Source organism: Sturnus vulgaris, chromosome 9 (assembly GCF_052056855.1).
Source record: "Sturnus vulgaris isolate bStuVul1 chromosome 9, bStuVul1.hap1, whole genome shotgun sequence".
Lineage (NCBI taxonomy): Eukaryota > Metazoa > Chordata > Aves > Passeriformes > Sturnidae > Sturnus > Sturnus vulgaris.
The window spans coordinates 12179878-12190933 of record NC_142251.1 but is presented as its reverse complement, the minus strand read 5'-3'; the positions used below and the strand labels follow the sequence as shown (position 1 = coordinate 12190933).

At 43.3% G+C, this 11056-nt stretch overlaps 1 protein-coding gene across 2 annotated transcripts in view; it reads left to right on the top strand.

Moving 5' to 3' along the window:
- The first annotated feature begins 1645 nt into the window (after positions 1-1645).
- Positions 1646-11056, top strand: part of ZZZ3 (zinc finger ZZ-type containing 3) — a 56344-nt gene continuing 46933 nt past the window's right edge. Inside the window, exon 1 of one of the 2 annotated variants that reach the window (XM_014872156.2) lies at positions 1646-1756. The gene's annotated coding sequence lies outside the window, so the exon portion shown is untranslated. The remainder of the gene's footprint in view (positions 1757-11056) is intronic. The other variant, XM_014872154.2, reaches the window with a different exon arrangement.

Here is an 11056-nt window from a genome sequence, read left to right as displayed (position 1 = left end):
TCCCCCATCTCACATGCTGGCTCTCGTCAGCCCCATCGTGAGCCACTGCAGTTTAATTTCTAGATGAAAACGAACACACCAGAAACAGGAACAGCGTCTTGGTGGTTTAGGAAATCCAGCTGTGGATTTTACCGTGTGTGTAGATGAGCAGCTGAGTGGGCAGTAGGAAAGACTGTGGGGCAGGGATGGGGGGAGTGTTGCCTCCCGTGTCAGCAGCCCCTGGATTCGGTCAAGTCTGTTGCTCAACTGCGTCTTTGCAGAGCCATGGGAATCTGGAAGAAACCTCCACCATCAAAACACACAATCAATTTTGCTCAGAAGCAGCTGAGCAGAACCCTCAGTTCTCCCGTGAAAGCACTAACGCTTGTCTGCAATGCAATAATACCCTTAGCCATTGCAGCTGTTCAGCTAAGCGAGCATATTTCTAAATGGATTGCAAGGCACAGCGCTTTAGTGCACACAGGTGCTCCTGCAGTAATGAGAACACAGCTCCTGTCGGGCACACGCCGAACAGAGCTGCAGGAGAGCAGTGGCATGGAACCGAGAGAAAATTTCCCCCCTCTCTTGTGGGATTTCTGTTGTTTTGAATTTGATCACAGAAGACTTCTAAGTCAGCAAGATGTAGGGAAAAGTGAGAACTGCTTGGGAGAGTGGAAAAGCTGCTGAGATTTTTTTGCAGATTCTGCAGAAAGAATGTCTGTATGACTAGACTTGCAATTTAGGTAATTGGGATTAAATCTGCTTTCTTTACAAAAGTATCGATCACTTGAATTATGATACAGTCTACTACTAGTCTAACTACTTAAAAGTAACTAAAAATATTCTTCAATACTTAACTCTGTTACAGAGAATTGTTTTACCTAAGGATTTTCCGGCAATCTGGAAATGTTATTAAGAGAAAGGTTTTTAAAATTTCATTAGCATTTAACAGAAAACGCGAGTTTGTCTTTCTTGTCTACACAAAACTATTCCAAGTGCATTAGAACTGTGGTGTTTCAGGAAAAAAGCAATGAGAAGTTCAAGAATAGTCAGAGACAGACAGTAGTTTTGTTGTCTCTGTAGGAGTACAGATAAAAGATGTATTAGAGCAGGCTGCAGGCGGTAGGTAATAGTAACTCTTGGTGATCGCACACCGGTGAGCTGAGAATCGGGCAGCATCACAGTAAGAAATTTGAAAGCGCAATCGATTAATTTTTATTTATAAGCCAGAGGGCTGGAGTACCCCACGGAGCCTGTTCTTGCGGCACCGCTTGAGTTAAGTCGGGAGACAGCGCTAGAAATTTCTCAGGAGCTGCGAACCGAACAGCCCCGCTTTGAGGGCACGAAACTGGCAGTGAGGGCAGCAGCAGCTGCAGCCAGCAGAGCGCAGCCCCCACGCCGCGCTCCCCGTCCCCTTCCCGGCTCAGTAGCCCTGGAGCGTTCCCGCGCTGGGCCGGGGAGCCCAGAGCCGCCCGCCGTGCCGCCGCCGCCGCCGCCCGCGCGGGCCGAGCCGTGCCCGTCCCTCAGGGCGCCCCGCCAGACACCTGCGCGGCCGCTGCGCCCCGGCCCGCGCCGCCGCCGCGCTCCGCCGGCAGGGGGAGCTGCAGGGAGCGGGTCCCGCCGCAGAGCGGGGGGGAGGGGAAGGAAGCGGAAGGAGCCGCCGCCGCGCTGAGGGGAGCAGGCGCTGTGCGGAGCCGCCGCCTGGTGCGGGCGGCACGGAGGCAGCGAGCGGCGCGCGGGGCTGCGCGGCCCGACCGCGCCGAGGAGCGGGCGCCAGGTGAGGGCCCGGCCCGGCCCCGGGGAAAGGGGTTGGGGGGGGCTCCGGGCGGTGCCGAGTTCGGAACCCGCGCGGGGAGGGGGAAGGAGGAGGAGGGAGCGAGCGGGGGAAGCCCCCACGTGACCAGCGCGTGCGGGGAGGAGGTGGCGGCTCGCGCGCCCCGTTCGAATCAGCTGGCCCGCGGTGGCGCCTCCTGCGCGTGCGCGGCGGCCCCGCCTCCCCCGGGCTTTACGTGTGCGCGCTCCCGGCGCGGCGGCCCGGAGGCACGTGCCCGGCGCCGCGGCCGCCATGTTGTGTCTGAGCCGCGCGCGGACACTGTGCGCGCGCGCGGGCCGGGCCGCGGGAGGCGGGCGGGGAAGGAAAGCGGGAAGTCTCGCGAGGTCGCGCGGCTCCCGCGGGAGCGGGCCGGGTGCGGGATGGCGGCGGCGCTGGGCGCGCTGGGTAATGGTACCGGGCCGGGGGCGGGACCGGGACCCGCCGCCCCTCCCGCCGGGGAACGGGCGCTCGGGAGCGGGCGGGGCGCGCGCCCCGGGGAGCGCCACTGGCTGCGCGCCGCCGCCTCCTCCCCCCGCCCTGGCCCTGCCCCGCCTCACCTCACATCACCCCGTGCCTGCCCCGCGGCCGCCCCCCCGTCCCCTTCCCCGCCTCGGGCTCTCCCCGTCCCGCCGCTTCCCCCGCGCCGCTCCGCTCCCGTCCGCGCACCGGGGCCCGCCAGCCGCGGATGGCCCGCAGAGTCCCTTGGGTTGCCCCCGCTGTGCCACCCCCGCACCGGGTGTCCCCGAGTTCCCCGCGCTGCCCCGGCCGAGCGGCGCTCGTGGCTGCCGGCCCGCGTTCACACCCGGAGCTCCCGGGCCCTCCCTCGCCGCCCCCGGCCGTGTTCTGTGGCTCGGCCTGCCCTGCACCCCTGGCCCGGGCTGCTGCCTCTGCTCTCAGCCGGGTCTCTGCTGTGCAGCCCGAGCGGCGCCTGACCCGCAGGGACACGGGCGCTGATGGTGAAGGATGCAGGGGTCCAAAAGAGAGCTGTCTACCATCCCAAATCTGTTCTCGATGGAGGGTGTGATATATGTCCTGTTATATCACAAACTTGTAACATACAGTTCTGTTTTCTCTTGTGTTAGAAAAATTATTCCAGTCGTATCCAAGTGTCCCAGCTCAGCAATATTCCCTTTGTCTCCTAATCCTGATCTCTTGTAAGGGAGAGCATATGGTGGTTCTTCTTCCTTATGGTGTTTTGTATTCTGTCCTTGTTATTATCCAGTAACGTTGGCAGTTTTTGTAGTCTTGGAGTATTTTACTAATCTGGTTCTAGGCTAACACATAACAGAGACTAAATTTTATAAAAGAATATGTTCTTGAGGCTTTGACAGTCTAAATTTTATTTTGTAAATGTGTTTCCAGTTATTATTAAAAAAACTTCCGTGGTTGTACATACATTTGCATGTTTTCCATTGATATTGTCATTATGCTGTACTAATCACTACGTAGTGCTTGTTTACTGAGGTTTTTAAGTGAAGCTCTACATGTACCCTGTATTTTACATTAAATACTGACTTGTGCAACCTTTTAAGAACATGCTTTTTGGGTGTATTTCCAACCTGTGGTTAGATACTACCTTTCCGTCCTAGCTTCTCCAAGGACTGGTCATCTAGTAGGGACTGGTAGGTTTGGACTTAGGAAAATGTGATTCTTTACATAGGCAAGTGTAACTTTTCAGAAAAGAAGTTGACAAGGTACTGTTGTGTTTTGTTTTCAAGCATCTTTCAATCTTACTGTGCTGTCTTTTGGATTAATAGTAGTAATATTTGCTTAATCAGAAGTGGAAAAAAGCGTAAGAGAAAAAAACATGGTGTGTGTTAAAGAGCAGGGGAGAAAAATGCATCTCTTTAAAGAGTATGTGGGAAAATGTTCAAAAAAATAACTATCAGGTGAAAATTGTCACTCGACTCAGTAAACTTCCCATTACCTTAGAAGGGCTTAGCAGTTAAGTCAGTTTGACATGTGACTTCTAGCAAATCATTAAGAACCTAAATAAACTTTGGTTTCAGGCTTTTTCCAGGACTGTCATGTTTATTCCATAAAAAGATTCTATGCCTTGATTTTTCAGGCTTGATTTTAAAGGCTTTTTGTGAAGGAATGTTGTGCAGTGCAGCCGTTTGTGTCAGTAAGGAGCAGCAGTGAATGACCTTACATTGAAATACTGCTGATAATTTATGTTTCTGGTTGTTTAGTCTGTCATAGTTGTTGCAGTTCTCAGTTGTACCACTGTTAAGCGAAATGATTTTTACTTTGTGTTGCATACTCCAAGTGTATAATTACTAAGTGAGAGGCTGTATTAAATAGCTAAGTTATTGAGGTATTTAGTCTTGGAGCTCAGTCATATCTCTTGTCTCATCATTTTTCACATTTCTGGAAAAAGAGGAATAGCAAATAGGATTCTTTGGCTCGGTGTTATTATGGATTTAATGTGCAAAAATAACTAGATCTTTATTTCACAGAATTTGGGAATGTGTCCTAATAAGGGCTTTTGTTCCACAGCTGAACAGCATGTGACTGCTGTGATGTTTATCAGTGTTTCTAACATACTTGTGTAGTGAGATTACATAGTGAGATATGCTGTCCTTAGTCTCATACAGAATGAAGGCTTTACACTCCAGGTATTTCCCAGGAGACTTAAAGTTCTAGTGGGGTTTGGTTGGTTAGGGTTTTTTGGTCCATTTCTCTGTATCTGGTTCTTCCAGATAATTTTAGGTACTTAGGTTGACTTCTGGTCAATAATAGTTGTGTGGTTGACACAAAATGGAAAGACTTGTACTCTGTTCTTCTACCATAAGGAAAATTAATGTGTTTCTTAGCATTCCTAAATGTACTAGGGAAGCTGGAACCGAAGTCTTTGCAGTTTGCCCTGCTTCCAGTTGTGCTTTTCTTCGTTTCCTTTTTTTCTTCTTTTAAATTACCTTCACATTTCCAAACCCCTCTTTAAGATCTCTAGGGCTAATCTATTGTGGTTTGCTTTGTTTTGGTTTTCCCAAAGTTTTTGCATTGTGTGGGAACTGATGATACAGGTCTCTCTGGTCATAAGGAACCAAATTTGCAAGAGAGAATTTATTCATCAAGTATTTGGCACTTGCATTCATATATATAGATGGCACTCACAGTTCTAGAAGTGCAGTACTGTAGGACCTATTGTTCCCTTTCTCTCAGGTTGATTTAAGACTACTTGAATTATTCCAGACAGATATTTGTAGACCTTGTCCTTAAAAACCTTGAAGAAGAAAAATTCTGCCACTTCTGTAGGCGGGAGTGAAGTTGCAGAAATTGAGAAACTTTCTCACTTCTGTAGTGAGGGTTTTTTTTTTTTTTCAGTTTCCAAATTAAATGTTCTTTGCTGGAAGTCAAGCTGCTGCTTATAAGAATTTGCTCCTGGTAAACTTTAAGAATTAAGGGTATATTGTTCCAGTTTTAAGAACACTGTAAATATGGTTTGTGGTTGAAAAAACTGCTGTAGTTGTAGAAGAGCCATTATGGTAGTTTCAGTTTTCTGAAAACCTTCCTTAAAAGACACTTCAGAAATGTAGATCTGAGCTTTAAATGGTGTGTTCTTATTGGACCCTTATGTTTCAAACAAAAAGACCTCTAAAAAGGTTCCCTTATGGAGTGTAGCTTTGTAATCAAAGTACTTGGGGTTTGTAGTGTAGTAGTTTGATAATTTATATGGTTTGTGTTCAAGATTTCAGTATTAGTTAACAGTTTGCATTTAATGGCTTTTCCTTATAGAGGCAATTGATTGTATCTTCTGTCCAAAAGCTTAGTAGCTTGACTTGAAATAACTGTTCTTTAAAGTTTTGATGCTTATAATGAATTCAGTTAAACACAGAAATATATAAAGCTCAGTCAGTCCAATCCTCTGCCCTTTGGAAGTGTAATGGGACCATTCCCTCTGATGGCAGAGTTCCTTGTTGTGTTGCTTGTTTCAGCAGCTCCATCACCCACCCCATGGTTAAAGTTTTACCTGATACTGAATTTCAATATTTTTCCTTTGTATACAGCTGACTTCTTTATCTCTTGCTGCTTCAGAAAAAAGTTGGTTCTCCTTGTAGCAGTGTTTTAGGTTGCTATTAGCTGCTCTCCAGTTTTTCTGGTCTTTTGAACCTCATCACAAGACATAGGAATATGAAGGTTGGCAAGATAGACATATTGATTGTCCTAGATTTTAAAGATGTTTGTAGTAGTTCAGACTTACATACAGTGTTTAAGCACAAATATTTGTTTTGATTGGGGGTGCACGTTCGCTGACAAAGTATCAGTAAGAAATGTAAACGCTCATCTTTATATGTTAATAGTAGAGAATTGAGATTTCAATAGTCTCTTGCCATGAGATGTAGCTGTTTTATTTTGCCTAAAAAGGATGATGCTGACTTTGTTTAAAACGCAAGGAAAACAGGGAGATAGCCCAAAGTGCACATTGGAGGAGCTATGCAACTGGGTTACTGTGCCACACAGAAATGAATTAAAGAGGGAGGAGAGTGACAGAGCCTCCCGTGTATGTTTGTGTTTGAAACATAGTATGCCTGTGCAGTAGTGTTGAAGTTATGAATGTTACCTCCACAGCTAAGGAATCTAGAAACACCAAAGATAGATACTGTCAGAGAAGTTTTGCCATGCTGCTTAATTACTTATTAAATAAAGGCTTTCAGAACATTTCAGATTGAAGGCATGGGTGTGTCTTGTGCAGTTTTATTTTCTGAATTTATTCCTGTTAATTATTTTGTTTTGTGGCCTGGGTGATAGACCAAAGCAGATTTACTAATTGCCTGGACAGGACAAATCTGGGAAGGAATATAAGCATTGGTGTGAAATAGTCTTGGAAAACTGGATGAATGACCTGAACTGTATGGAATGTAGTTCAGTAAGGAGAAACACAAAACAATACCTTTGGGTAGAAATAATAAATTTAAATATGAGAAACACTTGGCTGGGTAACAGTTCTGTAAATAAGCAGCTGTATCACCAGATAAACACAGTGGAGTCGTGACAATTCAGTGAAAACCCAGGAGTCTCTGGGATTTATGAACAGGGTTGTTGTTGCTGTCAGAGGGAAGTTGCTCTGCAGTGCTCAGTGTCAGGCCTCTCAGATAATGCAGTGTCTCTGTTCTTGTTACTCTGCTTCAAACAGATTTGGACCAGCTGAGAGTATTTAGAGAAGAGTTGCAATAATGACCTTTAAGGAAGGAATGGAAGAGTAATACTTGTTTGGTCTTTAACTGAGATGGGCAGACATAATAGTAGGCTTCAAATATGGTAAAGTTTGCAACAGAGAAAAATGTAATAAACTGTTCTCTCTACATGGGATAAGAAATAATAGTCCTAAAGAGCACAAAAAGAGATTTTAATCTCAGGAAAATCTTTCCAGCTCCAGGAAAGATTATCCAGGATAGATAATCACAGGGTTATATATCTGAGGGAAGTAATGGGATAGCTATTGCTGAAAGTGCTCTAGAAAAGGTTAAATAACCTCCTTATAGAGGTGGAGGTGTAGTTTTCTATCCTTGGCATAGGAGGTAAGATGACTTTTTAGCATTAGATCTCTTTTTGTTTTTAGATTTTTGTAATATTACTGGCCCTGATTTTAAAAAGTAAAACAACAAAACAACATGCTGGAGGAGAAAAATTAATGATATAAGAGTTGTAAGATTCTGTTAAAAGACCTCTATCAAATGTGTTCATGAAAGAGTTTTTATAAAGTATTTATTAAAACTATCTGTAATGTAATATTGAAGATAACTTTCATAAAACCTTCATTGTAGATTTAATATCTTTGACTTGCCTTTAGGTGGTTTTAGTGATCCAAAAGAAAGAAACTGAGCTAGAGTCAAAGTCTTTCAGAAGACTTCATTCAAGAGAAGCAAAGCTCAGAAGATAAATTCTAATGAGCCAGGGAGTCAGGCACATTCCAGGCTCTGAAATAGACCTCACCATGCAACTTCACCTGTCTGTAAAATTGAGATTACAATTAATATCTGAGACATGTATGTTGAGGGTTAATCACCACTGATAGTCTTAAGGTTCCTGAAGGGTTTGTTACATATTTTTATTTAAAATCGGTTTATGTTCCATGTATTAGAAATAGATTTCAGTCTTTTATGCCCATTGCTATGTAATAGCAGTATAAATAAGCTTGAACAGAAATGTAGCCTGTCTATTACATATGTTATTTTTGACAAAATTTCTCCTTTGGGACTCTTTTGGGTGATTTAAAAATATTTGATTAAACTGGAAGACCTAACCTTGACACAAATGAGTTAAAACTTTTTACAGTTAAAAGTGCTGAACAATTTGATAGAACTTTTTGAACTAAATTCAGTTTAATGCCCTCTTCTGCATTTTTTCTATCCAAATCAACTGCCTACATCCCATGCGATGTTGTTCAAGCATTTCTTATTTTTGAAATTTAACAAAACTGCCTCAGGGTTAAGGGCAAGTGAAGGATAGGCTTTGTGTCACATATGTCTGTGCTCTGGAATTAGGGAAAGGGTTAAGGTGAAACAAATGTCACAATCCCAAAAATTTTAAAAAGATGTAGAGGATTTACATAAAATGATGCTTTCAGTCTGTTACAGATTAATTGTAATTAGATTTTTAGTACATTTTTTCATCTCACCAATTATATGGATTAAACTTCATGTGTACTTTCACTGCACAGACTATCAGCATTATCTTTGTTGTAAATTGATGGGAAATTGTGACTAAACCAGGGAGAAACAAAGTGTCGGTAACTGACAGGACACTGGGTTTTGAACTTGGTGTCGTGTTTCCTCATACAAACCTGGAAATCAATAAAGGAAGAATGCAGACACTGTTCCCGGTATTAGATGGATGTCAGAAAAGGAATTTGTTCCCCTTCTCAAGCATTTGAAGTCTTCCAGGGATTTTCCGTCTATGCATCACTGCAGTACAGAGGCTTTTTTTGTAGCTTATTATAAAGGGATCACAGTATCTCATGTAGTAAGGGCACAAAGGCTTAAGTCTTAGGCAGATGCACCTATTCCCTAAGCTGCACCTGAAGAGCTGGAACTGAGATGCAGTTGTCAGACAGACAGACAGACCTGCCTGGAAAAGGCTGCTGTAACCCGGAGTCTGGAGCAGCAGTTCCTGCAGAGTTGACTGCAGCAGTGTTTAGGTGGTGACTGACTAAAGATTTGGAGTAGAAAGGTGTTAACATTTCAGCAGATGCCATGGTTTGTTTGCTTCGTGTTATTTTCCTATTTTCAATATTTAAAAAATTGGCAACTTCAAAAATTGTATCTTAGTAATAATTTTATATTAGTATATGTTTTCTTTTCCACTCATTGCCTTCTTTTCATTTACTTGTGCTTTCTATGTATATGTCTCTGAAAGTCAGAGTGTAACTAGCAGCAGGTTTTACTGGTTAGGGATACATGATTGCATTGCTTTTGTTAGTAACTAATCTGTCTAATTGTAACTTGAAAAGATTTGACAATATTTCTGTGCCTTGCTATGCTGCCAGCGCTGTTCTTTGGGGATTTCCTTAAAAGCGAGACTTCAGGAGAAAGAAAACTAACTAGATGTTCTTAGGTCTTCTCAATCCTCGCTTGTCAGCATTTCTGGTTTTGTTTGGTTCAGGTCTATTTATTTATTTATCCTTGGGAAAATAGGCAAAATGAGAAGCCAGTATGGCTTATGGGTTTTAATTTTTTTTTTTAACTAGGGTTTTATTTTCAGCGGAATCGTGATGTTTATTGCATCAGTTTTCTGGAAATCCTGCTATATTCAGTGCATTCTAAAAAAGGCAGAAAGGCTAAAAAAATCTTTATTCACAGTATTATTGTAGAGGCTGCTGTAGTGCAATTACTTTTCATATGGTGTGGATAGTTTTAAATCCATCTGTGAGGAAGTGGTTTCTAACAGAATAAAGTGTAGTTACATAATTTCTCTTAAGTGAGGTCAGGTGAGAATTTTTCTGGATCATGGCAATTCAGTGATCCTTTGTTAAGAGGATTCCTAAAATACTTCAGATGAAAAAGGTTCTTCACGTATCTGCTGTCTGACAGCCAGTGCTGAAAAGGACAATGAGAAACATTCACTCCTTGTATGATGTCCTAGTGCATGTAAAGCTTCCCACACCTCCCCCATCTCTAAGTGAAATCTGTATTTTTCAGATTTCTTGGCATGTACTTTGGAGGTCTGAATTGTGGAACCAAAGTGAATTTTGCAAGTCCTTGAGAGTCCTCTATTCTCATAAATGGATTGCTCTTTGGAGTACAGTTTGCTGTCAGGACCATTTAGATTATACAAGTGTACAGGAACAGATTTGTTGCTGTTAAGATCTTGATAGGCAGTCTTCTGTTGTTCTGACTGTACCTGAAAGAACCCCCCAGAAAAATCAATTCCACACCAACAATACAGGCAATAAATTTCTTCTTATTATTGATGAATTTTAGTTACATCTCATGATCTGAAAATATCTGAAATTCACCTGTTATGCAAACGGTTACTCTTTCCTTCGATCAGAATTCTGGATGTAGAGAGAGAATGTTTTGCCTCGCTTTTGGGTTCTGGAGGTAAAGGCAGGCCAGTTGCTGTCATTTTATCCAGTGTGACTCATGTCTCATTGATTTTCCACTTGAGAGGTAACTCTGCTGATCAGACCTTTGTGTCCTGCTTTTAGGGTGTATTTCATAATTGAATTAGTTGCAGTTAGATCAGCTGCCTTTTAAAAAAACTTCTTAGATTGTTTTATGTCTTTTTTTACTGGGCCAAAGAAATTCCCTCAAAGAAGCCATCCCAGAAGGTCGGGAGACTCCCTGTGAGGAATAGGAGAGCTCTGGAGAAGCTTACTGTGTAATAGTCTTGGTACCATTTTCAGTTTTGCTTCGTATGTCACTACAGCTTTGTTTCCTGACTTGTACCAAATAATCATTTGGACGTTTCTTCTCATCCTGTCCTGTCAGCCTGATTTGCTGACGTGGCATGAACTCCAATTTAAGTTCTGTTTGCTTCTCTTCCTTTAAATATTCCCTTCCTTTGTGTGGGCTGTAGCTGTCTTGAAATGAAAGTTTGCTTTTCTAATACTTAGAAATTAGCTTTTGTTAAAGTGTGGACAACTGTTGCTTTTTGACCTTCACTGACCATATTTTCCATGATGAGATATCAAAAAGAGCCCAGGGGTTTGAATCAGTAACAAGAATACAGAAAGTTTGCAGGGGTCTTTTTACCCTCAGACTCTGTTAGTGAAGACTTGCATCAGCTGGATTTCGGTTTTCAATAGAATTTTAACAGATT